The sequence below is a fragment of the Anastrepha ludens genome, chromosome 6 (genome assembly GCF_028408465.1).
Source record: "Anastrepha ludens isolate Willacy chromosome 6, idAnaLude1.1, whole genome shotgun sequence".
Classification (NCBI taxonomy): Eukaryota; Metazoa; Arthropoda; class Insecta; order Diptera; family Tephritidae; genus Anastrepha; species Anastrepha ludens.
Genome location: NC_071502.1, coordinates 85,602,757 through 85,629,569, shown reverse-complemented (window position 1 = coordinate 85,629,569; position 26,813 = coordinate 85,602,757). Strand labels below are relative to the sequence as shown.

Below are 26,813 nucleotides of genomic sequence, written 5' to 3'. Positions count from 1 at the left end.
GTTTGTTTTTTGTGAGAAGTTTAAAAAAGTGTGTTTGGAAGAGAGGTAGAGGGCTAAACTGCTTTAGGTAATTATTTGGCAGACAGAAGAAACGAGAGGCCGAAATACGTGAATGCAAGGCGCAAGTTCCGACGCTTAAGCTTACTGGCCTAACACTGAGATGATGAACTTGGTTTGAAACCTGGCGGTGAACTCATGACTTGTGATTCCACAAGTCACAAACCCACAGGTACCAAATAATAGAAAAGTTTTTTTTTTTTCAAATAACAGTCGACACTCAACAGGCTATGGCAAACCTTGTACTCGCATAAAAAGCCATCTGCCCCGCGGAAGTGGCGTCACACTGTAAGCACCTCCATTTTGAGGAACAACATCAAAGCGGGTGTGTATTACAAATTGGAACAAAAGCTCGGTCAAACACCTTACAAAGGGTGTAAGCGCCAATTACTTGTATTCTTTCATTGTTTTGCTTTTATCCATGTACATCAGATAAGATTGGTATCCATACAGAATGACTAAAACAATTTATTTATGGAGAACGTTTGTCTCGAAAATGGTGTAGTTTGGTAAGAATAGGAAGCCAATGTTGTATAGCTCAAGTTGGCTCTCTACTACACTGCTGCTAGACTACTACCTGCGACTATGGTCCCAACTAGTCGTGCTCACCTAGATCACAACCATCTCAGAATTTTTTTTCTAATAGTGTTCGCCCCTCGGCATGCAATGACAAATCTCTGAGTGTATTTCTGCCATCAAACAGCTTTTCATAAAAAATATCTGCTAGTCGGAATCGACGTAAGGCCGGCGGGCCAATTAAAAGGTCAAAAAAATCGTTTTTTTTTTTCCTGAAATCAATAGCTTAGATATTCAAGAACATGAGACACAAATTTTCAGAGTTAAATTCCAAGTATTTGCAGAGCTACAGAGCCGAGCGTAGTGCGGCGTCGAGCAACCGTGCGCTTATTGTTGTACTTTGAAGCGCGTTTTCTCGGCTTTTCATTTTCACGATTTTACCTAATTTATGTACACGATTGCAAAAAAACTAAACGAGCTATCCATTTCATTCAAAATGCGTTATCTTCAGTATTGTTTTCTCTTCTATGTGAACTAAAAAAAAACATCCAGTGCGACTTTTTTACCCAGTTGAAGAGTTTTTTTTTCCTTGAAAAACCACTTTTTTTTCTACCTTCCCCAAAAATTCGAATTTTACGTGTTTCTCCCAATTTTCTTAGTTCACATCGAAGATAATTACATCAAAATTAATAATCTTTTTTTTTTGTTTTCAGATGAAAATTGCAAGTTGTATCTTGTACAGAAGTTGGATACTTCAGTGGCAAGGCGCTCTGGGAATCTATTGATAACTCGGCTTACAATATATTGTTGGAGATTGTACAAATTTTTTTTTTTTAGTTCAAATATATATTAAACTATCCCCAAAACTTCATTTGGCTAATTGTTTTTTTTTCTCATCCTACAACGCTTCGCGAAAACTACTGAATTTAGGACATCTAATTGGCCCGCCGGCCTTAAAACTGTAGGTCTCTCAATTTGTGGAACAACATCAAGACGGAAAGACGGACACCACAAATAGGAGGAGGAGCTCGGCCAAACACCCAAAAAATGGTGTAAGCGCCAGTTATATATATATATAATATATATATATTTATATATATATATACAGTGAGTCACAGTCAAAGTGAGCCACCAATTCCTCGAAGATATTTGTTTAAACAACTTTTGTAAATACTTTCAAACACCCATTATTTTTTGTCAACTTTATCAAGTGAGCATGCTTGTGTAATCTAACTGTATTTTTTCTGTTTGTTTGCTGCCGAACTAAGAGTAATAATGAAGAACAAAAAAAAACGCACAAACTAACGTCACACTCAAAGTGAGCCACCTAACATTGTTTCTTTTAAAATAACGGGATATGTATTTTTGGATATTAATTTTCGTTTGCATCTTATTCTTAGTGTTTTCGTTGTTTATTATCAAGCGGGTTATAAAGATGGGTCGACAAACAAGTGTTGAAATTAGACAGTTAGTAATTGATCTTTTTAAAAAAGGAAAATCCCAAAGAAAAATTGCGGAATATGTGAATAAAAGTCGAGGAACTGTCCAGCACATCATACATCGGTTTACTAGAGGAGGAAGAGTAGGAAACAAGCAGAAAGAAAGCAAAAAAACGGCGTTTTCAGAAAGGGACGAGGCATTTATTTTGCGGGAAGTGAAGAAAAATCCTCATCTTAGTGCTCCAAAATTGACGAAGATGGTTGAGGAGCAGCTAAATATCCACGTTAACCTCGAAACTGTAAGAAGAGTTCTCAGAAAGCATGGTTATAATGGTCGTACGGCCAGAAACAAGCCATTTATTAGCAGCAAAAATCGAAAAAAAGGTTGGATTTTGCGCTGAAATATGTCTACAAGGATATGAGTTTCTGACAAAAGGTTCATAACGGTATAATGCAACGTAGAGACTATAATAATATTTTTGTAGGTTCCTTTTACAGACGAAAGTAAATTTAACTTATTTGGCTCTGACGTTAAGAAGATGGTATGGCGACAAAAAAACACTGAGTTTCAGCCGAAAAACCTAACTCCCAGTATGAAGCACGGCGGTGGCTCCGTCATGGTTTGGGGCTGCATGGCAGGTGGTGGAACTGGAAATCTTCAACATATTCCAGGCATAATGGATAAATACATTTATATAGACGTTATGAAGCAAAATCTTAAGCCAAGTGTCGAAAAACTAGGGATCGAAGGCGACTTCTATTTTTACCAGGACAATGATCCTAAGCACAAGTCGTTTGTTGCGCGGGAATATCTATTATATAACGTATTGGAAGTACCCCCGCAGTCTCCAGATATAAATATAATTGAAAACTTATGGTTCCGTCTTGACCAAAACCTGCGGAAACATAACATTTCTTCAAAACAAAGTCTTTTAGATGCCTTACGAGACGAGTGGCGTGCAATTCCTTCCACATATACCTGTAAGTTATTAGAATCAATGCCCCGACGTCTAAAAGCCGTTATTTCTGCCAAAGGTGGCCCAACAAAGTATTAATTTGTTATTTAAGTTCAGTTCAGCTAAGGTGGCTCACTTTCACTGTGAGATAGATTTGTGAATTATTTTAGTTTTTGTTCATTTTTTTATAATAAACAAGGAAAGTTCTTAGTGAAAGCGATGAATTATTGAAGCTAATATTCAAACAATAAAAACACATAAACCTTTTTTCCAATCTGTGGCATTTTTAAACAAATTTCTACTAAATCTGATGACTAGGAAGTGTGGCTCACATTGACTGTGACTCACTGTATATATATATGTACATATATTTGCCTGAAGTTATATATGTATATATATATACCGTCTGTGTCAGAAAACAGGAACCGGGATTATTCATGAAATATAAGGTTTTCCAATAATCCCATTGATCTTTTACGGGAAAACTTTCCGGACCATGTTATCTTTCGAAGAGGTAATCACAATTGGCCACCGAGATATTGTGATTTAACACCTTGTGACTTTTTCTTTGGGGCCACGTGAAAGAGAAGGTCTACGCCATCAGCCCAGGGTCGATTCAAGACCTCAAAGATGGAATTCGTGAGGCTATCGAGGACATAGGGCAGCCACTTTGCAGTTCGGATATGGAAAATTTCATGAAAAGGATATTGTCCTGTAAGCGTGTTCAAAAAGAACCCTTTATAACCCTACAATAGCCCATGCCTTACTTCTCTACCTAAAATAGGTAACAATACATGAGTACGAGGAGCTTGCCAATAGGAACAACGCCCGAAAATTCTACCAGAAAGTTCGGCGGCTTACAGAAGGTTTCAAGACCGAGGCGTTTTCCTGTAAGAACAAAGACGGCGATCTGGTGACTGACATCCAGGGCATTCTTAAATTATGGAGGTAACACTTCTCGAATCTATTTAATAGTGACAGCTGCGCATGTCATAGAGAATGTGATGACCCCGATACCAATCGTTGACGGCAGAATTGTCGTTCCGCTACCCGACCAGGACGAGGTCAGAATACCGATAACGAGGTGAGAATAGCGCGGCTAAAGGACAACAAAGCCGCGGACGCCGACGGACTGCCGGCTGAGCTATTCAAACATGGCGGCGAGGAGCTGGTAAGGTGCATGCATCAGCTTCTAAGCAAAATATGGTCGGATGAAAGCATGCCTGCCGATTAGAACTTAAGTGTGCTCTGCCTAATCCATAAGAAGGACGATCCTGCAGTCTGTGCCAATTACCGCGGGATTAGTCTTCTAAATGTCGCCTATAAGGTTCTAGCGAGCGTGTGAAAAGCTGAAGCCCACCGTCAACCAACTGATTGGACCTTATCAGTATGGCTTTAGACCTGGAAAGTCGACCATCGACCAAACATTCACAATACGCCAAATCTTGGAAGAAACCCATGAAAGGAGAATTGACACACACCATCTTTTCGTTGATTTCAAAGCTGCATTCGACAGTACGAAAAGGAGTTTCCTGTATGCCGCGATGTCTGAATTTGGTCCCCGCAAAACTAATACAGCTATGCAAGATGACGTTGCTCAACACCAGCAGCGCCGTCAGAATTGGGAAGGACCTCTCCGAGCCGTTTGATAACAAACGAGGTTTCAGACAGGGTGACTCGCTGTCATGTGACTTCTTTAATTTGATGTTGGAGAGGATCGTACGAGCCGCAGAATTTAATCGCTCGGGCACCATATTTTATAAGAGCGTACAATTGTTGGCGTATGCCGATAATATCGATATCAACGGCCTTAACAACCGCGTTGTTAGTTCTGCCTTCTCCAAACTGGATAAAGAGGCAAAGCGAATGAGTTTGGTGCTGAACGAGGACAAAACGAAGTACCTCCTGTCATCAAACAAACAGTCGGCGCACTCGCGTATCGGCACCCACGTCACTGCTGACTTCGTATACTTAGGTATCAGCATTAACACCGATAACAATGTCAACCTAGAAATCCAACGTAGAATCACTCTTGGCAACAAGTGCTACTTTGGACTAAGTAGGCAATTGAGAAGTAAGTCCTCTCTCGACGAAAAAAACTAACACTCTACAAGGCTCTGATCATGCCCGTCCTAACGTATGGCGCAGAAGCTTGGACGATGACAACATCCGATGAAGCGACGCTTGGAGTGTTTGAGAGAAAGATTCTGCGCAAGATTTTTGGACCTTTGCGCGTTGGCAACGGCGAATATCGCAGGCGATAGAACGATGAGCTGTATGAGCTTTACGACTACATAGACATAACGCAGCGAATAAAGATCCAGCGGCTACGTTGGCTGGGTCATGTCGTCCGAATGGATACAAACGCTCCGACTTTGAAAGTATTCGATGCGGTACCAGCTGGTGGTAGTAGAGGAAAAGGAAGGTCTCCTCTGCGTTGGAAAGATCAGTTGGAGAAGGACTTGGATTAACTTGGTGTGTCCAATTGGCGCCGGTTAGCACGAGAAAGAATCGACTGGCGCGCTTAGTTAAACTCGGCCAAAATCGCGTAAGCGGTTATCGCGCCAATCAAGAAGAAGAAGAAGAAGAATTATTTGACAGAAAACTTCACTTGGAGTCTTCTCAGGCACAATCTGTACCCAAGCAAGGCAAATCTCTACTGAAAATAAAATAACACAATAACTTTTGTGTTCTTCGTACACAGACTTTGTTCCTCTACCCTCACTATGTAATCGACTGCACACCAAGTCTTACTTCTATGTTGAAAAAGCGATTATAGGCCACCGAAACACCAAAGTATTGTAAATCAGCCCGTGTCGATGGGCAGTTTTCCAAGCATCTTTCAAGTAAAAACGTATGAAATCTCGTATTTATGTGAAGAGATAAATCTGAAGAGAAATTTCCGCTTTGAGCGGGATCGTCACTCTAAGCGACGAACAAGCTTTAACATCTCATAAGCCCCACTAACAAGAAATTGATAACGGTCATGGGCATTCTTAGCGGTAATTGCGCGGACTTCGTAGTCATCTGCACTGACTGAGGATATGGTCTAACGACTTCCTTCGTCTTCAGATACACCTTCATACCTTTTTCTCGAAAACGGTCATATTGAGAAGAAAAAGTATATATCTTGGCCTGTTATGGTCGAGAGAGAACCATACACGCTCTTCTAGAGGACACAGAAGATCTTATTGTCGAAGTACACACCTCTTTCTACATATACACATATCTACAGGGTGCGCCATCTTTTAAGTCGGTATGTAAACGCTGAATAACTTTGTCACTTACCAACCGATCGACTTCAACATATGTACATGTTTTCGATACGTCAATTCAGTACAATTTCAACCATGGACCGCTTTACACCGAAACAACAGAAATTTACGCTATAAAACCCGAAATGCTTGGCAGGGTGATGACAAACGCAGAAAAAAGATCGCAGTTTGTGATTATTAATAAAGGTGGCCACTTGATTGATATTGTACTCAAAAAATAGGTTTAATAAAATCTAAATAACCAAACCAAATAAAAATACCTGACTTATACAAATAAGTTTTTTTTGAAAGTTATGCAATGTTTTCATACCGACATTAAAGATGACGCACTCTTGTATTACTGCTACAGCAACAACAAAAACATGGCGCACCCTGTATTATTTAATAGCTACACATCGTTCTGACTAAATATTGCAAAAAGTTTTATGAGAACTAATCCACTTCAAAATAAAAAAAAATCGGCCTTGAAACTGTTTATTACGACATTCTCTTGCTTACCTTGAATGTAATGAGGGTATGGATTGTGCTTTACCCCCGCACATGAACACTTTTCCATCCAATATGTAAATAATCCCATACAGTAGTGGCTAATGGAATTAGATTTGATGGCTCAACACCATTATACTACATTTGAATAAGAATCTAAGTAAAATTGTGTCTCCAGACCCATTTAAACAAACTGCAGAGATTTGTACATCAGCACCAATAAGCAAACAAAAAAAGCGAAAATCAAATATCAACAAAAGTCAAGATTTCAAAGATCTGGTATCTAGACATTTTACACCAACAAACACTCCCTCTCATGCCCATTCGCACACGCATACACATAATTCTAAGCGATCCGGCGAGCGCTAGAAAAGGTAAAACAACGAACAATGCAGAAAAGACGACAAGAAAGCGAAATGTAAACAAGAATCAAAGTGAGGTCATCAGCACATTACCAACTAGAAAATGAACAAGAAAAGTGAGGAGGATCATAACAAGCAATTGGAGGCTAGAGACCGTAATAAATACAAAGAAGCAAAGAGAGATGATGTAGAACGAAAAGAAACAGAACAGGAAAAGACGCTTTTGAAAGGGTGCAAAGACAACAAATAAACCGATCGTGCAACAAAAAACGCGCACACGACGAAAAGACAGTGCACAAAGGAAGACAACATCGAACATAGAATAATGAAGAAGAACTATAGAAAAAAACGTCAAAAAGCTGACAGTTTGGTTGCTAATGAAATTACATGTATGTGTATGTGTGTAGGTATGAATACTTAATGATCGTGCGGAAGAGCACACCGTTCACATTTCGGTCGGTCGTCGTACTGCTGAAAATTTACAACTCTAAATTAGTAATAGATACATACATACACACGTTCATACGTACATAAAGCGTACATAAGTTTGACTAACTGGGAAGTTATTTAGCTGTTTTATTCCTACTTGTTTTGTTTTTCTTGTTTTGAGTAGGCCGCAATAGATGAATATGCTTGTGCGTGCTACACCGGCACGTCGAGTCCTGTATTCGAAACCGGTCAAAAGCGTTCGCTCTTAAGACTATTTTTACTTCATTACAACCATTGAAAAGCTTCTCACAAAAGCCCATCTGTTGTGTTGTGGCTCCAAGAATGTAGGGCGTTGTTTTGTTTTGTTGCACATTTCTTGGCAAATGATACCCAATCACTATTTCATGGGGGTTATGATAAATAAGATGTTGTCGGCCAAAAACTACTGTTTAAAATAGGGTACCGATATTTTAAGGCCTAACTGCATAGATTCAAACATGAACTGAATCCCACCGTTCATCGGCTCTTAGCGAATTGAAAGCATCAGCTGATTTGCTGATGTGACCGGGGTCATGGTAGGCGGTTCGTTTACGAAAGAACTGAGATTGTGTTGGTGATGTACGAAAAACATCAGCACAGTCTCCAACGCGTGTTGCTTCGTTGCCGTCTGAAACACGACTGATTGGACGAGTGTGTGAATACGTGTGAAATGAGCTAGTAGAACACTGCTGCTGTCGAGTCCCCTATGACGTGGCAGCCGAAATTACTCTCGCAATTAACTTTTTCATCATAGCTGACGGTCAAGCTTGATAAACTATCATCCTTGGGTCGGAGTAGGTGTTCAACCTTTTGCATGTTTCTATGGTGAATCAGCATGAAAAGCTATTTGTTATACAGGGTTGTTAATATTCTACGAACCCATCTGGCAACCCTGTATCTTTTGACAGAGACGTCAGATCGCTTCATGACACACCGCGTTGGAAGCGACAGTCCAAGCAGATTTTTACCATGGAACAGTACATGCCACGCGAGCGCTCCCAAATTGTTTACATTCAACAAAAGAAGTCAATTGTGAAAACTCAACGTGCGTATAAAAAATTAAATAATGTGAAAAGTGCGCCTTCTAAGAACACCATTAAACGTTTGTACCAAAGATTTTCGACTGGTGATGCGACCAAGGCAATCGGATGAGAATATTGCTCTTGTACGGGCCAGTGTTGAGACGTCGCCAAGGACATCCCAAAATCGCCGGCTTAGCAGTTGGGCACTGCTCGGACCACTTTACAACGAATTATCCGCATTGATTCGCATTTATTCCCGTATAAGATTCAATTGACGCAAAGATTGTTTCCTGCGGATAAGCCTCGTCGATTGGAACGGGCCCAAAAAACACATGGGTCCGTAGAATATGGGCAACCCTGTACATTTTCGAAAGCTATTTGTATGGAAGAAAATGCGCAAAATCGTATGCGAGAGAAATTGTGAAAAATCAACGCGAACGACTTCAAACGCACGCTTTACTTTGTTGTCCTCTAAAATAAAAACTATAAAACTGCATATCCAGAATTTTTCCAAAAATTCTGATTAAAGTTTGATGTTAGTTTGTTTTTGAAATTTGTGAATTTTTCTTGAATTTTGTATTCGAGGCCGTATCCCACTGACTATGCTTTCGGGTGTTTTCGAGCCATTTACGTACAAACGCAATGTATGCTCTCAAAGTTTCCTCGCAAGCTCAGTGGCAGTCTAGTTTACCTTATTAGCCAATTGAAGCTTGAAACTTTTTCTACACTGCTAATGTGAGTACAGGTATCACCTTTAACATACATTCCGTCTCTATCTCTACAACGTTTTGTGTGTATCTTCCATTATTTGACGGAGTTATAAGTTTTTTTTTTTGTCAGCCTCTTCAGAACCGGTGCCACTTTCTTTTTCACTATTGCTAGAGAGGCAAATATTTCTCTTTTTCTCCTTTTATTAAAGATTTCATCTCAATAGATATAAAAGCTGCAAGGCGCAAGTTCCGACGCGTAAGCTTAATGGTCTAACACTGAGATGATGAACTTGGTTTGAAACCTTTTAACAGACCATGCGGAATAAGACAAGGTCTTACCTTGGTGGTGAACCCATGACTTGTGCTTCCACAAGTCACAAACCCACAGAAATACCAAATAATAGAATTTTTTTTTTTTTTTTTTTTTTTCAAATAACAGTCGACACTCAACAGGATATGGCAAATCTTGTACTCTCATAAAAAGCCATCTGCCGCGCGGAAGTGGCGTCACACTGTAGGCACCTCCATTTTAAGGAACAACATCAAAGCGGGTGTGTATTATAAATTGGAAGAAAAGCTCGGTCAAACACCTAACAAAGGGTGTAAGCGCCAATTACTTGTATTCTTCCATTGTTTTGCTTTTATCCATGTACATCAGATAAGATTGGTATCCATACAGAATGACTAAAACAATTTATTTATGGTGAACGTTTGTCTCGAAAATGGTGTAGTTTGGCAAGAAACCAACTAGGCTACTGCTGGACTACTACCTGCGACTATGGTTCCAACTAGTAGTGCTCACCTAGATCACAACCATCTCAGAATTTCTGATGGTTGAAAGTCGCGCGGACACATGCGAAGATCAGAGTGATACAAAAAGTTTTTTCTAATAGTGGTCGCTCCTCGGCAGGCAATGACAAATCTCTGAATGTATTTCTGCCATCAAACACCTTTTCATAATATATATATAGATCTGCTAGTCGTAATCGACTTAAAACTGTAGGTCTCTCAATTTGTGGAACAACATCAAAACGGAAAGACGGACACCACAAATCGGACACCAGAAAACAGGAACCGGGATTATTCATGATGTATAAGGTTTTCCAATAACAGGTGTTACAGGTGAATGGATTGAGCCATAGAGAGATAATTAACGATTTTTTATGTTCGGAATTGGATGGTATTGATCTGGATAACGTTTATTTTCAACAAGACGGCGCTACGTGCCACACAAGCAACGAATCCCTTGATCTCTCGAAGAGGTGATCACAATTGGCCACCGAGCTCTTGTGATTTAACACCTTGCGACTTTTTTCTTTGAGATCACGTGAAAGAGTAGGTCTACGCCATCAGCCCAGGGTCGATTCAAGACCTCAAAGATGGAATTCGTGAGGCTATCGAGGATATAGGGCAGCCACTTTGCAGTTCGTTTATGGAAATTTTCATGAAAAGGATATTGTCCTGTAAGCGTAGTCATGGTGGTAATTTTCCTGATGTTATTTTCCATTATTTACGCCATACCTTCCTCTTTATAACAAAATACAATAATGCAGTTTTGTGCTTTTAGGCAAAAGCCGACTACTGCATAGAGGTCTAAACAGGGCCTACAAGAGAAGCTCGTTGGAAGGTCCAGGTTATGCTCTTTCTAGTTAAAGCTGGGAGGTTTCACACCCACTGCGTTTATGGCTAGTGGCCATAGGAAACTACGAAATTCGATGTAATCGGAACGATCCGGATTTATACCAGGCCAAGGACTGTCACTTCAGCAGCATTCCCCGTATATGTATGGGGAATGTGTATGATGCTACAACAACAACGCAATTCTTACATTTTTGATATACGAGTATATAATATGACGGATTCAGCAATGCTAACACCGGCGAGCATTTTTATGGCACATTTCAGCTTTTTAACTCCTCAGTAGATTGGTTTTCCCCTCTTTGGTGGGAAATGGCAAAACATACTCAAGGGGGAAATAATGCGTTAATTAGTACCACAAAAATATTTGTCGTAAAATTCAACTTTAAGTTTCTGAATACACCAAGGCTCAACATTAAACTTAAACGTCAGAAATATGGTAAGTCCAAACGGACAATGTGGACTGTAACTTATGTGCGTACATTGAATTTTTTAATTTCGTCAGCGTGTGTTGAAAAATGAATTTTGGAAATGTTTAAATATATGGTATACATAGAAGGTACAATCCACCTAGGACTGGCATGCTAAGATAGAAGAATAAGAAGGAAGTTGCGTCTGGCATTTAAGTTGATGTAGGTGGCATTAACTGGACCGCTATCTTGAAAGGCAGTCAATACATCTTGACTTACATATGTACGTCCATAACTAAGAAAATGTTACTGATAAGTCTACTGATCATAAATACTTCGATCGAGAATTTGCTGCCCCGAATGCTTGAAAACTTCTTATAAAATATATATAATACTCGTAATAAACAAAATATCCACCACAATGCTGATAATGTATGTACATAAGTATGTATGTATGTATGTTACTATTGAGCGTAAAGCTCCAACTTCTATAGAGCTAAACGCTTTTAGCGCAGCAGGTGTGTGACTCGTATGTCTATTTAGAGAATGTGACGCCAGTTTCATATGTCAATTGGAAATTGAGTCGTGTCGGATGTGCAGTACGACTATGTACATACATATATGTCCATGTATTTAAGTTGAGTAAAGAAGGTAGTTTACTTATGAATGGAATTACATATGTATGTATATACATATTATATCTTTGAATTCAAGAAAGTTAATAATTTAAAAGCAAATTGAAAAGCAATAAATTTACAATCTAAGTTCATTACTGAGCGCAAAGCAGAAATGTGAGCATATATGAGCAGAAAATATACTATAGCTCTTTAACGTTTCATCTTTAATATACTTACATACATATTATATGTTTTTTTTATTTTACTTTGGTTTTTGTATTAATTCACCAGATATCCCTAAATTCACGCGACTTGGAATTTATTGTACCATTAGCTGATTTTTATAATTTTCATTTGCTGGCAGTGGAGTTTATTTCTCATCAACGAGAGAACATAAAATAAAATCCAATTTTTATAGTTAAGCGCCAGACAAACGGTCAATTTCGAAGCTGTTCAATAAGCCAACGAACTAATTACCAGTACAAAAGAGTCACACACACACCACATCAGCAAGAACTACAGAGGCGAGAGAGTAAATGAACGAGCCAAACGGTGAGGAGACTACGAGACTCGTATAGACGATGCCACTGCGTACAACAACTGAACAACAGCGCATAATTTGTTGGCAAATTTAAATAGAGTATCATTGAAATGTATTTGTGTGGAACGAAGGATTCCATGCATTGTTGATACTAAGGCGGCTGAGGTTAATATTAATGGCACCCGCAGCACTGCTTGGGCAGAGAGAGATTGCAACAACTGCTGTTATGAACATATGTATGTATAAGTAATTACCCGCTACTCTCTGCTGCTGCTGCTGTTTAGCTTACAGTAGAAGGAAATTAGACATTTTATGACAAATTTGTCTTTGTCTTAATCAGCATTGCCAACTTTTGAGTTTCAAAAGGCTCCGAAACTTAGCAAAACAAAACGTTTTATGGCACCAAACCAATTTTTAAATCAAAGAATATTTTTTTCCCGTATTTAACATAAGTAAAAAATAAACTTATACATACATACATACATATGTATTCGTTATAAATATGCATGTTTGCATCTTTTGCAGACTAGTTCGAGATTTTGCTAAAATTAAAACAAGGAAAATTCAGTTCATACATTCATACATACATACATACATGCATATGTGCCAACCGATGTTCAGAAAAACAATTTTTTCATAATATTGTTGTTGTTGGCTGGCACTAGAAACCGATACCTCCGAATGAGGAGGCGGATACTACTCTCGATTACGGATGCCACTGTCTGAGAAGTATGGTATAACATATGAATGGACTACGAAGTCCGGCTGCAGAATTACCAAAGTAAGATGGATCTGAATATAAACTTCTCGTCTTCTGAATATAAAAATCTCGTCACTATTTATTGGTATTTTGGCACCACGCCTGAAAGCTGAGTATGGCTCAAACAGATTACTGAAGGAGCTGCAGGAATGGATATGAACAAACCACAGTTGCGTACCTTCTATACTGTTATCCAACTTTCTTGAAAAAAAAAGAGGAGTACTTTGGATACATTTCTACAGTGGATTCCAAGCAATTTTCGCAGCATACAAAGGTATGGAATTGAAAAGTTATTGCCTTATCAGAGGTATTGAGTCTAGATGAGTAAAAAACATCTTGAGTTCCTGACCGTCTACGGAATATTATTATTAGATCTAATACAATCAAAATATTAAATGGTGCATCAAGGGTGCAAAGGGAATTCTTACACCATATCATTACTGGGGGCGAAAAATCAATCGATTATGACAACCTTAGACGCAAGAAATCATATGTATGTAAGTGCAGCCCGGCCAACCCGGCACATCCACTTCAAAACCGAATATTCACGGTTGGAAAGTGATGGTGTGTAGTATTTGGTTGGATCAGAGGGGTTTGGTGTGTTAGGTTAGGTTAAAGCGGTTGTCCACTATGGAACACACTCAGATTCATAGCTCATTGCCCATTATGATCTTCATCCCTGATCCCGACAGAGCTGAGATCTTCCAATTCATTAAAGGATTGTCTACCCAAAATGGTGAGTCTACGTCTGGATAGAGCGGGACAGTGACACAAAAGGTGCGGGATCGTCTCTTCCTCGTCTAGACAACTTCTGCAGAAGTCATACGTTTGCAGACCCATTCGCTGGGCGTGCCTACCTATTAGGCAGCGCACCGTAATAACTGAAATCGGGGTACTAAGACTGTGCTTATCTCATCTTAGTAGAAGTTCCGTACGTTTAGCATTGAGAGTCGGACACAGCTGTCGGGCGATTTTGCAAGTGACTCTTCATTACGCCATCTTTCATTCGCTACTCTTACAACTTCCTCAAGGAAGTTGTGCCTGGCTATCAGTGAAAATGTAGATGTCATGTTCATTATTGCCATCAGTTCAGTCTGAAAGGCACTGCAGTAGTCGGGAAAATGGCCGAGATGAGCGAACGGACACAAGTCATTGAGTTAACATCATCAAAATGCTGGACCACATGTTGGGAAGTCTAACCCTGGCCGTCATAGAATCCACACATTGCCACGTCTAACTACCTACTACTTGTTTTGATCAATGCAGAACATGAACATCTTGTCCGCTGTACTTCAATTAAAGGCTTCAAAAACGGGGTCGATACGATACGCCTCAAATGAGGACCGGTTCTATTGAGACGGAATATGTACTTGAGATTGTATTTGGGAGCTTCGGAAGAAAGATACTTGCCATATAATTTATATTACACTTTTTTTAAATTAAGTTTAGAAAACATAAAAGAAATCATTTTAAATATATTTGCACATACAATAGCTCAAAAGATGGCAAAGGTAGAAAATTTACAGAGTCGAAAGAAACGCGTATATACCTTTCTAGTTATAGTTATAAATTTAACTAATGCGAAATTTCTACTTCAAAATAAAACCGGAATATGGTACCTTCAGTTTTGCGAAATACTGTATGTGCGTATGTATAGGTTTGTTGGGCCGAAGCACGCGCAGACATTAACTGCATGTATTGGTTCAGCATTTAGGACGTTCTTGCGCTATGCGTCATTTTAAGTGTACTGACACATAACCTCAAACAAGCATTGGCCTCCATCCACACTAATCGCGTCAGCCTGTTGTTGCGTTCTTTTGCATGGCTGCTTGGATGTGTGTGTGTGTAGCTTGAAGACAAAGATACAAAATGGCGCTAATAGTCGTGAAGATGACGTCAAGGCATAAGGATGATGGAGAGGTTCAAAAATGTAAAGCACTAAAACAACTATGCACATATACCTACATACTTATGCAGTAGGTGTTAAATGTTATGGCCAGCTTTAAAGCGCACACATTCTTAAAAGTAAGAAAACTTAACAAAGTGTCTGGGAACGCACGTACTTTTTTGCGATGTCTCTTTTAATACACATTTGCGGCATTCACGAAAATGCGGCAAAGGAGCTCAAATGGAGTACAGTAAAAAAATCGCAAAAAAAACTCTTAGCAATTAAATTGTTATAATAGCATCTATCAAAATTTACAACAGATTATTTTCCATTAAAATCTGTGACTCATACTGACAGATTTGGGCCACGTTTTATCAGTGATGCGATCGCAGAGTAAGATTAGAGCATACCTTTATGCGCCACACACACACACACAAGGTCCTGGGTGCATTCTTTCTCCCATCAACACCGTAAGTGAGAAATTGCACCCTTTATCAAGTAAAACCATTTGTCCTCGCCCGGAGAGTATCGAATCTACCCTTCCCCCCCAAAGTTTTCACACCAACGTCTTGAATTATTCTCAGAGGCATGAGATTTTAACACACCGCCACGCCCCTCGTGTGAGCTAGCAAACACTTTCAACGAGATATCAAGGGATGTCGAATGCTTGGAGGTGATGGAACAGGACTACTACGACAGAAATATGTATCTTTTCAAACAACTAAAAGTGTTCTTTATAGTCTCAGTAACCAACTTTTTAAGGGGGGAAGTTCATGTAAATTTTCAAAAAAATTTGCTTTTTTCGATATTTCGAAAGTATAGTATCTTAAGAATATACTGTGAAATTGTCATGCGAAAATTCCTGATATTATAGCTTCAATAGCCCATTAACTATGTAGAGAGCGGTCCGCGCGCTCCTGTACCTCAAACTTTAAACTGATTTATCTCGAAACTGTATTTTTAAAAACTCGAAACTGTATTTTTAAGTTATGGATCGATTTGTTTGAAGTTTGGTGAGCCCTTTCTGTACATTACTATCCGAAGGATAAACTTAAAAGATATTTCGCGTTGATAAATAACTTTTTGGGGGTTAAAAATGTCAATAAGATATCCCTAAATTCTGACTTTTTTTCAAAGGCTTATTTTATAATTAATTTTATACTTGTTTTTTGATTTTATAGGTTCATCCTGTCCGTTAATATGTTATAAAAAAAAAACAATTTCAATTTTTTTGTTTCAGATCGATAGATTAAGAGTAATTAATAGGGCAGGTTGGGACCTCGCGCCGTAGGCAGCCGACAATAAATGATTCTAAGCCGCCAATTAAAAAAAAAAATGAAAAAAAAATTTTTTGTACTCTCGAAAGATTAAATAAAGTTCTGTTGAAGCTTCAAAATAATATAATTTTTTTATCACCTTAAAAACTTTATTTTGCAAAAGAACATCGATTAGATCGTTTTATTACTCTTATGTTTCCCGTTAATTTCTAAAACTCACGCCCTCTTATCAGCCAATTAATATTTCTTCAATAGTCTTCACATGCTGAGTTCTCATTTATTAAATGACTAGTAGCCCTGCTATATTTTCGCCTCGTCGGGCTCGTTTATCGTTTGCCGGTCGTCGCTCGTTGATTGTTAGCTGCTGTTTTTGTTGCCTTTGCTGTTGTTGATAACAACCCCTGATATGCATGTAGCTTGGCCTGCCTCGGATTGCGAATGCAACGCTACTCATAGTTGCAATTAAATGCGGGTGTTTTTGTTTTTCTTTTGCATCAAGCATAGGCACAAACAAATAAACTACATACAAACATAAAATAAAAATACCTATCCTATCCACCCTCTCTTACGCTCCCCTCATTTCCAGGGTGCTGGAATCCTGCTCGTGCTCAAAACATGCCTTGCTGTATTACATTCTTCGCTCGGCGTTATTTCAATTTCCGTGATGGGACGACCAACAACGGGCGGACATAAATGCAGTGGAGGTGGTATTTGCATTATTGTTGCATGTTGTGTTGTAGTTGTCAGCAAATGGGGTTATTCGCGCTGTGTACACACTTTGAAAAACATAATGCATGTGCGTATGTATGTATGGGCATTGTAAAGCCGTAGATACCCTCGAAACTCGTTCATTACTCAACTGCTCAAATGTTTTCCCGAAATCTTCGAGCTTTTGTATGCGAAAAATTTGTAAAAATTAAAAAAAAAAATGCTGGCAACTTCATGGGTTTTCGATAGCAACTATCGACTGAATTCCACCACGATGACGACGAAATGAAATCAACAAGGTTAATCAAGTTTTATAAAAATTTATAAATTTAAAATAGGAAAATCATCAATTAACTATATCGTTGTATGAAATCTTGTTCAATTGTTCTTATCTTGGCTTAAGGTAAATCTTAAAAAAATATTTGCCTGTTATAAGCAAATAAAATCAAGTAAACTCAAGTAAAATCAAACAAAATAAAATCAAATAAAATCGAATAAATCAAATAAAATCCAGTAAAATCAGATAAAATCAAATAAAATCAAGTAAAATCAAATAAAATCGAATAAATCAAATGAAATCAAGGAAAATCAAATAAAATCAACTAAAATCAAACAAAATCAAATAAAATCAAGTAAAATCAAATACAATGAAATGTTATACCATGGTGAGAATATGCAGGTGAAGTAGTAGGAGCAGTACGAAAGATTTAGAACAAAACGCTCCATCCTATAAAATTAAAAACATTATTTAAAAAAATCCTAAAAAGAACCGCAGATATTTCAATTCAAAAAACTCTATACCATAAATTTTCAACATCTCAAATTTATAAAAATTATTTCCAAAATTGTTGCAGTTTACTTCTAATTATACTTAAACCTACAGATAAACGATTTTTTACGAGATTTGACGGAAATCTCCAAAATACTTGCAACCCTTGGTATGAATCGCTCATTCTATCTTCTTATTTATCGTATCGAGCAGAGCATTAGAATATTATTAAAATCTACAGCTAGATGTATAAGATTAACTTCAGCCCGAACTTGAGCTTTATTGTTTATTTTAATTTCTGTAAGATATTATATTAAAAAATGTTTGCTTCAACATTAGCCGCCCTAAGCTCCAGCTTGCTCAAACTGCTGGTAAATCCGCAACTAAGATAAATTCTATAAATTTTTGTTTTTAAAAGATATTTGATTTAGCCAATTTATATATTTACAAATCAACGAAAGTATAAAAGGATATTCTCAGCTTGTCTTCCATCTACGAGTACATCAACTACGGGGAGGCCTATAAAAATTCACGCGAGCGACGAAATCAAAAATCGATTTAAAATTAAATACAGGATATTTCTATTAAAATAGTCACGCACTGCATACGATACATACATACATGCGTACACATCTATACAAGTAATAAGGGAAGGCTTCTTCTTCTCTCTTCTTAATTGGCGCGATAACCTCTTACGCGATTTTGGCCGAGTTTAACAAAGTGCGCCAGTCGTTTCTTCCTTCGCGTACTACCCGCGCCAATTGGACACACCAAGTGAATCCAAGTCCTTCTCCAACTGATCTTTCCAACGCAGAGGAGGCCTTCCTCTTCCTCTACTACCACCAGCTGGTACCGCATCGAATACTTTCAAAGCCGGAGCGTTTGTATCCATTCGGACGACATGACCCAGCCAACGTAGCCGCTGGATCTTTATTCGCTGCGCTATGTCTATGTAGTCGTAAAGCCCACACAGCTCATCCTTCCATCGCCTGCGATATTCGTCGTTGCCAACGTGCAAAGGTTCAAAAATCTTACGCAGAATCTTTCTCTTAAACACTCCAAGCGTCGCTTCATCGAATGTTGTCGACGTCCAAGCTTCTCCGCCATACGTTAGGACAGGCATGATCAGAGCGTTAGTTTTGTTCGTCGAGAGAGGACTTTACTGCTCAGTTGCCTACTTAGTCCAAAGTAGCACTTGTTGGCAAGAGAGATTTTACGTTGGATTTCAAGGCTGACATTGTTATCGGTGTTAATGCTGGTTCCTAAATAAACGAAGTCTTTTACAACCTCGAAATTATAACTGTCTACAGTGACCTGGGTGCCGATACACGACTGCGCCGACTGTTTGTTTGAAGACAGAGGGTACTTCGTTGTGTCCCCGTTCACCACCAAACCCATTCGCTTTGCCTCTTTATCCAGTTTGGAGAAGGCTGAACTAACAGCGCGGTTGTTAAGGCCGTTGATATCGATATCATCGGCATGCGCCAACAATTGTACGCTCTACGGGAAGGCCCTTCCCATAAAAGAGAACGAAAAAGGCCACTTTCGTGAATGAATGTAATTTATCTTTTCTTTTATTGCTTCTTCTTACTTTGGAACAATTTAAGCAATCAATGCAGCTCTATTAGAGTAGAGCAGTAGAAAATTGGCAAACTACAGTAGTAATGCCAAAAATAGCAACCAACAAAAGACACAATAAAATGTGAAACAATAAGGCTGGAAGAGGGAGGCGGTGGTTCGTAAAAGGTGAGCAAGCAAAAAGTGAAAACCAACCAAAGTGGTTAAAATCAAAGTGAAAACATATGTATGTATCCACAAATATGCATGTGTATGTACATACCTACGTGCATGCATATGGGCTTACAAACAAAAACAACCGCTCCCAACTTTGAATTTATTAAGTCATCGGACGTGGTAGCATCGGAAATTTGTGAGCTATTCGCATTTTTAAGTGGTGTGTCCAGGTTAAACAAATGCTATCATACATGCATACATACATTTCTAACCAAGTAGAATTATCGCAGATAGTTATTCGATGGAAAATAAAGCCTAGTTAGGGAGGAAAGTAAGGTTAGTTCAGTTCAAAAAGGCCGGTTTTCACAATTTTTTTTTCGATACAGATGGTGTTAGTTTATTCAGTAAATTTCTATATAATAATACAACTTTTGAAAAATACTATCTTAAATTATCATGTAAAATATTGAAAATTGAGCGGGTGACAGAGAACCTCTGCAGCCGTTTCGAAAAAAAAAGTTTTCTTGTGGAGTATATCATAGCTTGAAACAGAATCATCTCAAACAAAAATATTTAAATTCGTTTGTTAAATAAAACAATTCTCGAGGTGCCGCTGACAACTTTTTCAATTTTTCAAAACACTGGGAAACAAAAAAAAAACACGATTTTAGCAAAATGCTAATTAACTAAACACTAACACTAATGCTAAATGCTGTGATTAATCTTCTAATTAGTTATTGTAAGATTTAATAATTATTATTTAAAAAAACAGACCCCGGCCTGGAGCAGTACAAGCTCAAATACTCCGAACTCCGTCAATTTTGCTCCGTTCGAATTCGTGGCAAATTCGGACACAATAGAGCTCTTCACATCGAGCTCGTCGTCGTTTCGTTATTTAGCAGATTTACGTGTATGTTGTTTTTGTGAATCCAACGAAAGGCACACCGCAGTAGTAAGCTTGGTAATTCGATCGGCGACTGGCAAGATAACAATCAGCTGTTTGAAAATTATCATTTTAAAATACCAAATCAAGAAGACATATAAATTTTGAATTTGCAGCGCTAGCAACCAAAACTGTTGGAGGCGAACAACACGCGTTGTTCTCAACCGGTCCCCCATCTAGGTACTAACTGCGGTCGACGCTGCTCAATTTCGTGATCGGACGAGAACCGATGCTTTCGGCGTGGTATGGTAATCGATACCTCTAATATTAATATGTGTTCATCCGTCCTTTGTGTCAATTTGGCCACACCATATCTTCATTTTGCGTGAAAAATGTCAAATACAAGGAATGTTTTTTTTTGATGTTGTATATATTTTCAAATGTATATATGTATGTATTTTAATTTGTTTTCTATAAATATACAGACTTCTCTTACTTTTCTGGTTTTATTACTTCAATTTGATTTGCATTTTTCAGCTAAGGACTGATACGTGTTAAAATTGATCCTTGCGAGTTATTGAAAAAAAAACTTGTCTAGAACGCAATATTTATATTAAACTATTTAATATGCTTATGTTTAGCTGTCGTCTGAGCAGCTAACTCAATAAAAGTTTAATTAGAATATAACATTCTCTGAAATATCATGCTTGGTGGGTCTAAAAGCAGAGCTGCTAATGCTGTTTAGTCAAATGTTTACATATACACACATGTGGAGCATAAAAAATTACAATTTGAAAACTTCAACTGTTAGTATGCAGAAAATCACACAATCCATTCATTGATGGCTAACAACCATCCGATCGCACCATTTTGCCTAGACAATGATTTAGTCTGTTAAAACTCAATATCTACAGCTTTTCAAAATCTACAATTAATCTACATATGTATATGTATTTAATATTAAAACAGACATACATAAGTAATATATGTATTTATATGTACATGCATATGTATAGATAATTTTTTAAATGAATAGGAATTATTTTGAAAATGTAACCACGTCAGTCTACAAATCATCATACCAGCATAACACTTTCTAAACGAAGATTTTAACTACATACAGTGACTCACAAAAGTATTTTGCATGAGAAGACAAATAAGTTCACGCTTCAATTCCTGTATATTTTTTAAATTCATTTGTTAATTATTTCATAAATTCTTAAACATAAACCTTATATCTACATAAACAATGTATTAAAACTTTAAAAGAAAAATATGTTCCAATGTAAACGTAAAAAAAGTAAAATAAAATAGAATTCATTGCTCACAAAAGTATTTTGCTTTTGACTAGGTGGTGTAAAAATATACTAATTTCTATTAATTCAATATTTCGTATGATAACCATTATTTTTGGAAACTGCTTCCAAGCGCCTTGGCATAGATTCTATTAACTTGCGGCAAAAGTCAAGAGGTATTTTTTCCCATTCTTGGAGTAAAACATCTTTAAGGTCACTTTTTGACGAAATTTTGTGTTCTCGCACTCTTTCTTCGAGATAGGCCCACAGATTTTCTATGGGGTTGATATCGGGACTTTGGGGAGGTGTTGGCAAATGTTTTATATTAAAAAGTATCCACATTTTGACATCATGAGCTGTATGCTTGGGGTCGTTGTCGTGTTGAAACAAAAAGTGGTTAGACGACATTCCCATTTTTTCTGCACTGGAATGTAAGTTGTCTTTGAGAATAGACAAATAAAGATGTTTATCCATCGTTCCATCTATAAACACCAGCTTTCCGACTCCTTGGGCCGACATATAACCCCACACCATGACGGAACCTCCACCGTGCTTAACAGTGGATTTAACATTTTTTAATCGCAGCTCTTCATTTGGCTTCCGCCATACCATACGACGTCCGTCCGGACCAAAAATGTTGTATTTGCTTTCATCACTAAATATGACGGTTTTCCAAAACTCAAAACTTTTGGTTTTATAGGTGTTGGCGAATAAAAGCCGCTTTGCTTTATGACTTGTGAAATCAGTGGTTTTTTCCTTGCTGCACGACCGTGAATATTGTTGCTTCTGAGGGCTCTGCGCACTGTCTCATCGGATACTTCAATCTGAAAGGTTGCTTTTATTTTGTCATTGATTTTTGGGGCTGATAAATGTGGGTTTTTGCGATTTTCTTTCAATATTTCGCGTTCTTCTCTCTCAGTTAGCAACTTTGGTCGACCAAAACGGGTTAAATTTTCTAAATTACCGCGTTCTTTACACCGTTTTATTACATTTTCTATCGTTTGGCGGCATCGACTAAACATATTGCAAATATATTTCGTAGATTTTCCTTCATTATGGAGATGTAAAATAATTTTTTTTTCAGCTGTAGTTAGTTCTTTACCCTTTGGCATTTCCGATATGCACAGTACCACAATTACAAACGAAATGAACTCAATTACAAATAAAATTGATTATAATACGCACTTGTAGCCTCAACTTCAGCGAAAACAGAAAAAGTAACTGAACTGCGTCCAGTAACGGTATCTATAAACAATAAGCAAAATACTTTTGTGAGCACACATTTTCATTGCTACGCACGTTTTTTGTTATATGCACCTAACGGTACAATTTTTGTGCATGATGTGTAGCCCAATTGCTAAGACAGTGCTCAATAATGCGTGTAAGTATTAACATTTTTATTTTCGGATACTTAGTACATACAAACTCTTAAATTTGTACATACGCGCTATTATGCAAAATACTTCTGTGAGTCACTGTATGTAGATTGATTGGTAAGTACATTAGAAATATTTTATAATGGATATGCAAATGCAAATAGAAAACTGCAACTTTTCAAATTTCTAACTCTAATTGAAAGGCAATATTGAAAAGAAATATGGTAAACATATGTGCATATGGATGTGTGTATTTATATAAAAATGTGTACTTGCATACATGCATACGTGCAAATTGATGTATAATTATTTATTCATTAACTGTGCATTTCTATTGACCTCAATGCAAGGAATAAATAGCCCTTTCAGATTTGCAAACCGACAGTTTCCTTCACTGTGCTGAACTTCTTATAAGCGCATACAACATGAATGATTTCCTAAGTAAATCTAGGTACGTGCACATATGTATAAATGTGTTTGAAGTCCATTTGTACTGATATACGTACATGTTTCTAACTAAATGTATTGTTTACTCTTTATCATTCCGAAACAATACGGCAGCCGCTTCTTTCTACAAATATCGACACGCACATACATATGTGCTTATATATAGGGTTTTTCAGTAAGAGCGCTTCAACTTTTGAACTTTTTTGAATAAAACACAAACGGTTTGACTTTTTTAACTAATTTTTTTTTTATTATCGAGTTTGAACATATACATTTAAGTATGAAATTCGATTTCTTTTGCATGACCACCGCGTGCACGTTTTACGAAGTCCAATCGTTGAAATCAATTTTCGACCACTCTTTTGCTTAAATCGGCCGAAATCCCAGCAATTTCGCGTTCAATATTGGCTCTGAGCTCACAAATCGTCGCCGGCTTGTTACTGTAGACCAATGACTTCACATAACCCCAAAACGGGACGGCTTGTTAAATGGACCGTAAAATGGCCGTAATGCTCTTAAAGTAGCAGCAACAGAACGATTATTTTCATAAAAATTTGCACGATTTGCAATCGTTGCTCAAGTGTGTAGCGTTCCATGATGAAATGTATACTAATGAAGTTTACAAATGACAAGCGAAAAATAAAAAATATTGCGTCGTTCGCCCTTCCTATCGGAAAAAAGTTGAAGCGCACCTATTGAACAACCCTATATTATAGATGTATATGCGTGCATAAGTGCATGGATGTATATATATTTGTATTTGTTTGTGCATGTACATGCATTTGCATGCATATGTAGTGAAAGATATTGCACTTTTTGAGTTATATATATAATACATATGTATGTATATACATATATACATATATGAATGTAATTTCCGTCGCTCCCACCTCCATACATACGTATGCACATACATGTAAGCATATTCATAAGAGCTCGTGTGCACTTCTGATAACTGAAACAAGTAAGAAATCAAAAGAGAAAAACAACAAATTGACAGAGAAGTTGGATAAAGTAAACAAATGCCGGCCAGCGGCGGGCGCAATAGAAAAAAGATTTCCTTTCTTTATTTTTTTATTATCTTCGCATGCTTTTCACACATGCATATCTATGCATTTATATATGTATGTACGGATGTATGTGTGTACACATGTACATATGGATGTAAGTTAATGCGTTTGCATCTCCATCGGCTTGCAGTTATTGCTCTGCAATAGCCAGCAAAAATCGCATATAGTAGGAGTAACAGTTAAGATTTCAAAAGTTTAATCCGATGTGATGTGTGCTGAAGCGAAGTTAGAACGCATTGAAAGTGAGGAAACGAGAAGTTGGTCTCTAGAAGGAATGATGCATGTGCCAAAACGATAACCGGATTCAGTAAAATTAATATGTATGTATGTCGATACCTATACATATGCATATGCAGCGTACACATGCAAATACGTATGTATGTATATGTGTTTATTGGCAATATTGTGCAATATTTTTTCGGTATATTATTAATTTATTCGAAACGGCAAACATTCCCATTATTTATCGAACACGATTTCATTCATGTGTACAGTACCTGGCCATTGAATTATGACCGATGACAATTTTTCTGAAAACTTCAAATATCAGGTAAAATGTTCAATCTAATTTAGGCTTTTCCAAATAAAAAGGGATATTAAGGGGGTTTTAACCTGTTCTTAGCTGTTTTTAAGAATTCCCGGTCAATTGGCCTGCTACGATTAGAAAATTATCAGTTTTGTTGCTTATAAGTGAAAAGTTAAGTGTGCAAGCGACAGTGCGAATTAATCCGATCTTGTGTGAAAAGCACAAAAAAATTAATTGAGATCGCCTGAAAACTGAAAGAATTTAATAGTGAATATTCATATACATATGTAACATATGTATAACAAACGTCTGTGGAAAATGTTGTCAAAAAGTGGAAAAATACCAACAACGTTTTAGCGGTAACTTTAAACAATCGGCAAAATTGTCGCCGAGAACGCATCACCTCAACCAGGCGGGATCGCAAAGTCGTCCAAACAGTTCTCTGGAACAAAAATGCTTCAAGTCGGATGATTTGAAGAGAGGTTCAGAAATCTGGAGTAAATATTTCGGAATGAACGTTACGACGACGCTCATACGAAAATTGACTTTTTTGCAGACGACCAGCAAAAAAGCCAAAACTGACACCGTGTATGCGAAATCGGCGGAAACTGTGGGCACAACTTCACAGAGACTTCGACGCGAAATATTGGAAAAAAGTAAGAAAAAAAACATTATTTTCCTTTTTCAAATAGCAGTAAGAAGAATATGTGAATATTCCCACTTTTTTGTGATATTCTGAAGATTGTGTGCTTCCAAGGATCAAACCCCCCCTCAGTGCTATAGTTTGGGCCTGTATTACCTCAGAGAGACCAGGTCCGCTACATTTTGTTGAGGGAATAATGCGCTCTGTCCAGTACGTGGACGTGCTGGAAAACGTTTTGCTGCCATATTTAGAAACCCTGAATGATGGGAGGAGCCACGAAATATTAGTTTAAAATAAATATTTTTAATGCAAAACTGTCAAGAAGCTTTTAATAAAAACAAATATGTAAACTTTTTGAAATGCTTTAAAACCGTTTGCTTTTTATTCGTTCTCAAAGCCATAAATATGTAATTTTTATCATCGGTCATAATTCAATGGCCAGGTACTGTATGCCTCGGGTGGCTTCACAGTAGCGCATCCTGTAAAAACGAAAGACCTTAGTGATGATTTCTGGGCTTGCTCGATATGCTAAATCCAAAGATCATCCAGGCTCATGTTTTCAATTTCAAAACTGTCACTCTCTGAGAAAGCTTATCGACGATGACGTGCTAGTTTTCCAATCCCCATATGTGGCAGTTTTGCTAGTTAACATAGTCGTCGAGATGAAAATGCGCTTCGGCAGAAAAGACTTTCTTTCCGTTGTTATCAATTCTGTTAGGTGCTTGGCCGAGCTCCTCCTCCTATTTGTGGTGTGCGTGTTGATGTTGTTCCACAAATGGATGTTGTTCCACATACTCAAAGCATTAAGATGGGGCAACAGTCTAAAAACTTATATTTTTATTTTTAGCACAAACACTCTCAGTCCATTGCATACAATACCAAGACGAACGAACTGATAAATCGAACAAAGCTTAGCCGATTTTCTTGAGCTGTAGGCCTT

The 26,813-nt window shown here is 37.7% G+C and overlaps 1 protein-coding gene across 2 annotated transcripts in view; it reads right to left on the bottom strand.

Moving 5' to 3' along the window:
- LOC128868234 (uncharacterized) overlaps window positions 1-26,813 on the bottom strand; it is a 137,746-nt gene that overhangs the window by 105,444 nt on the left and 5,489 nt on the right. The window lies entirely within an intron of this gene.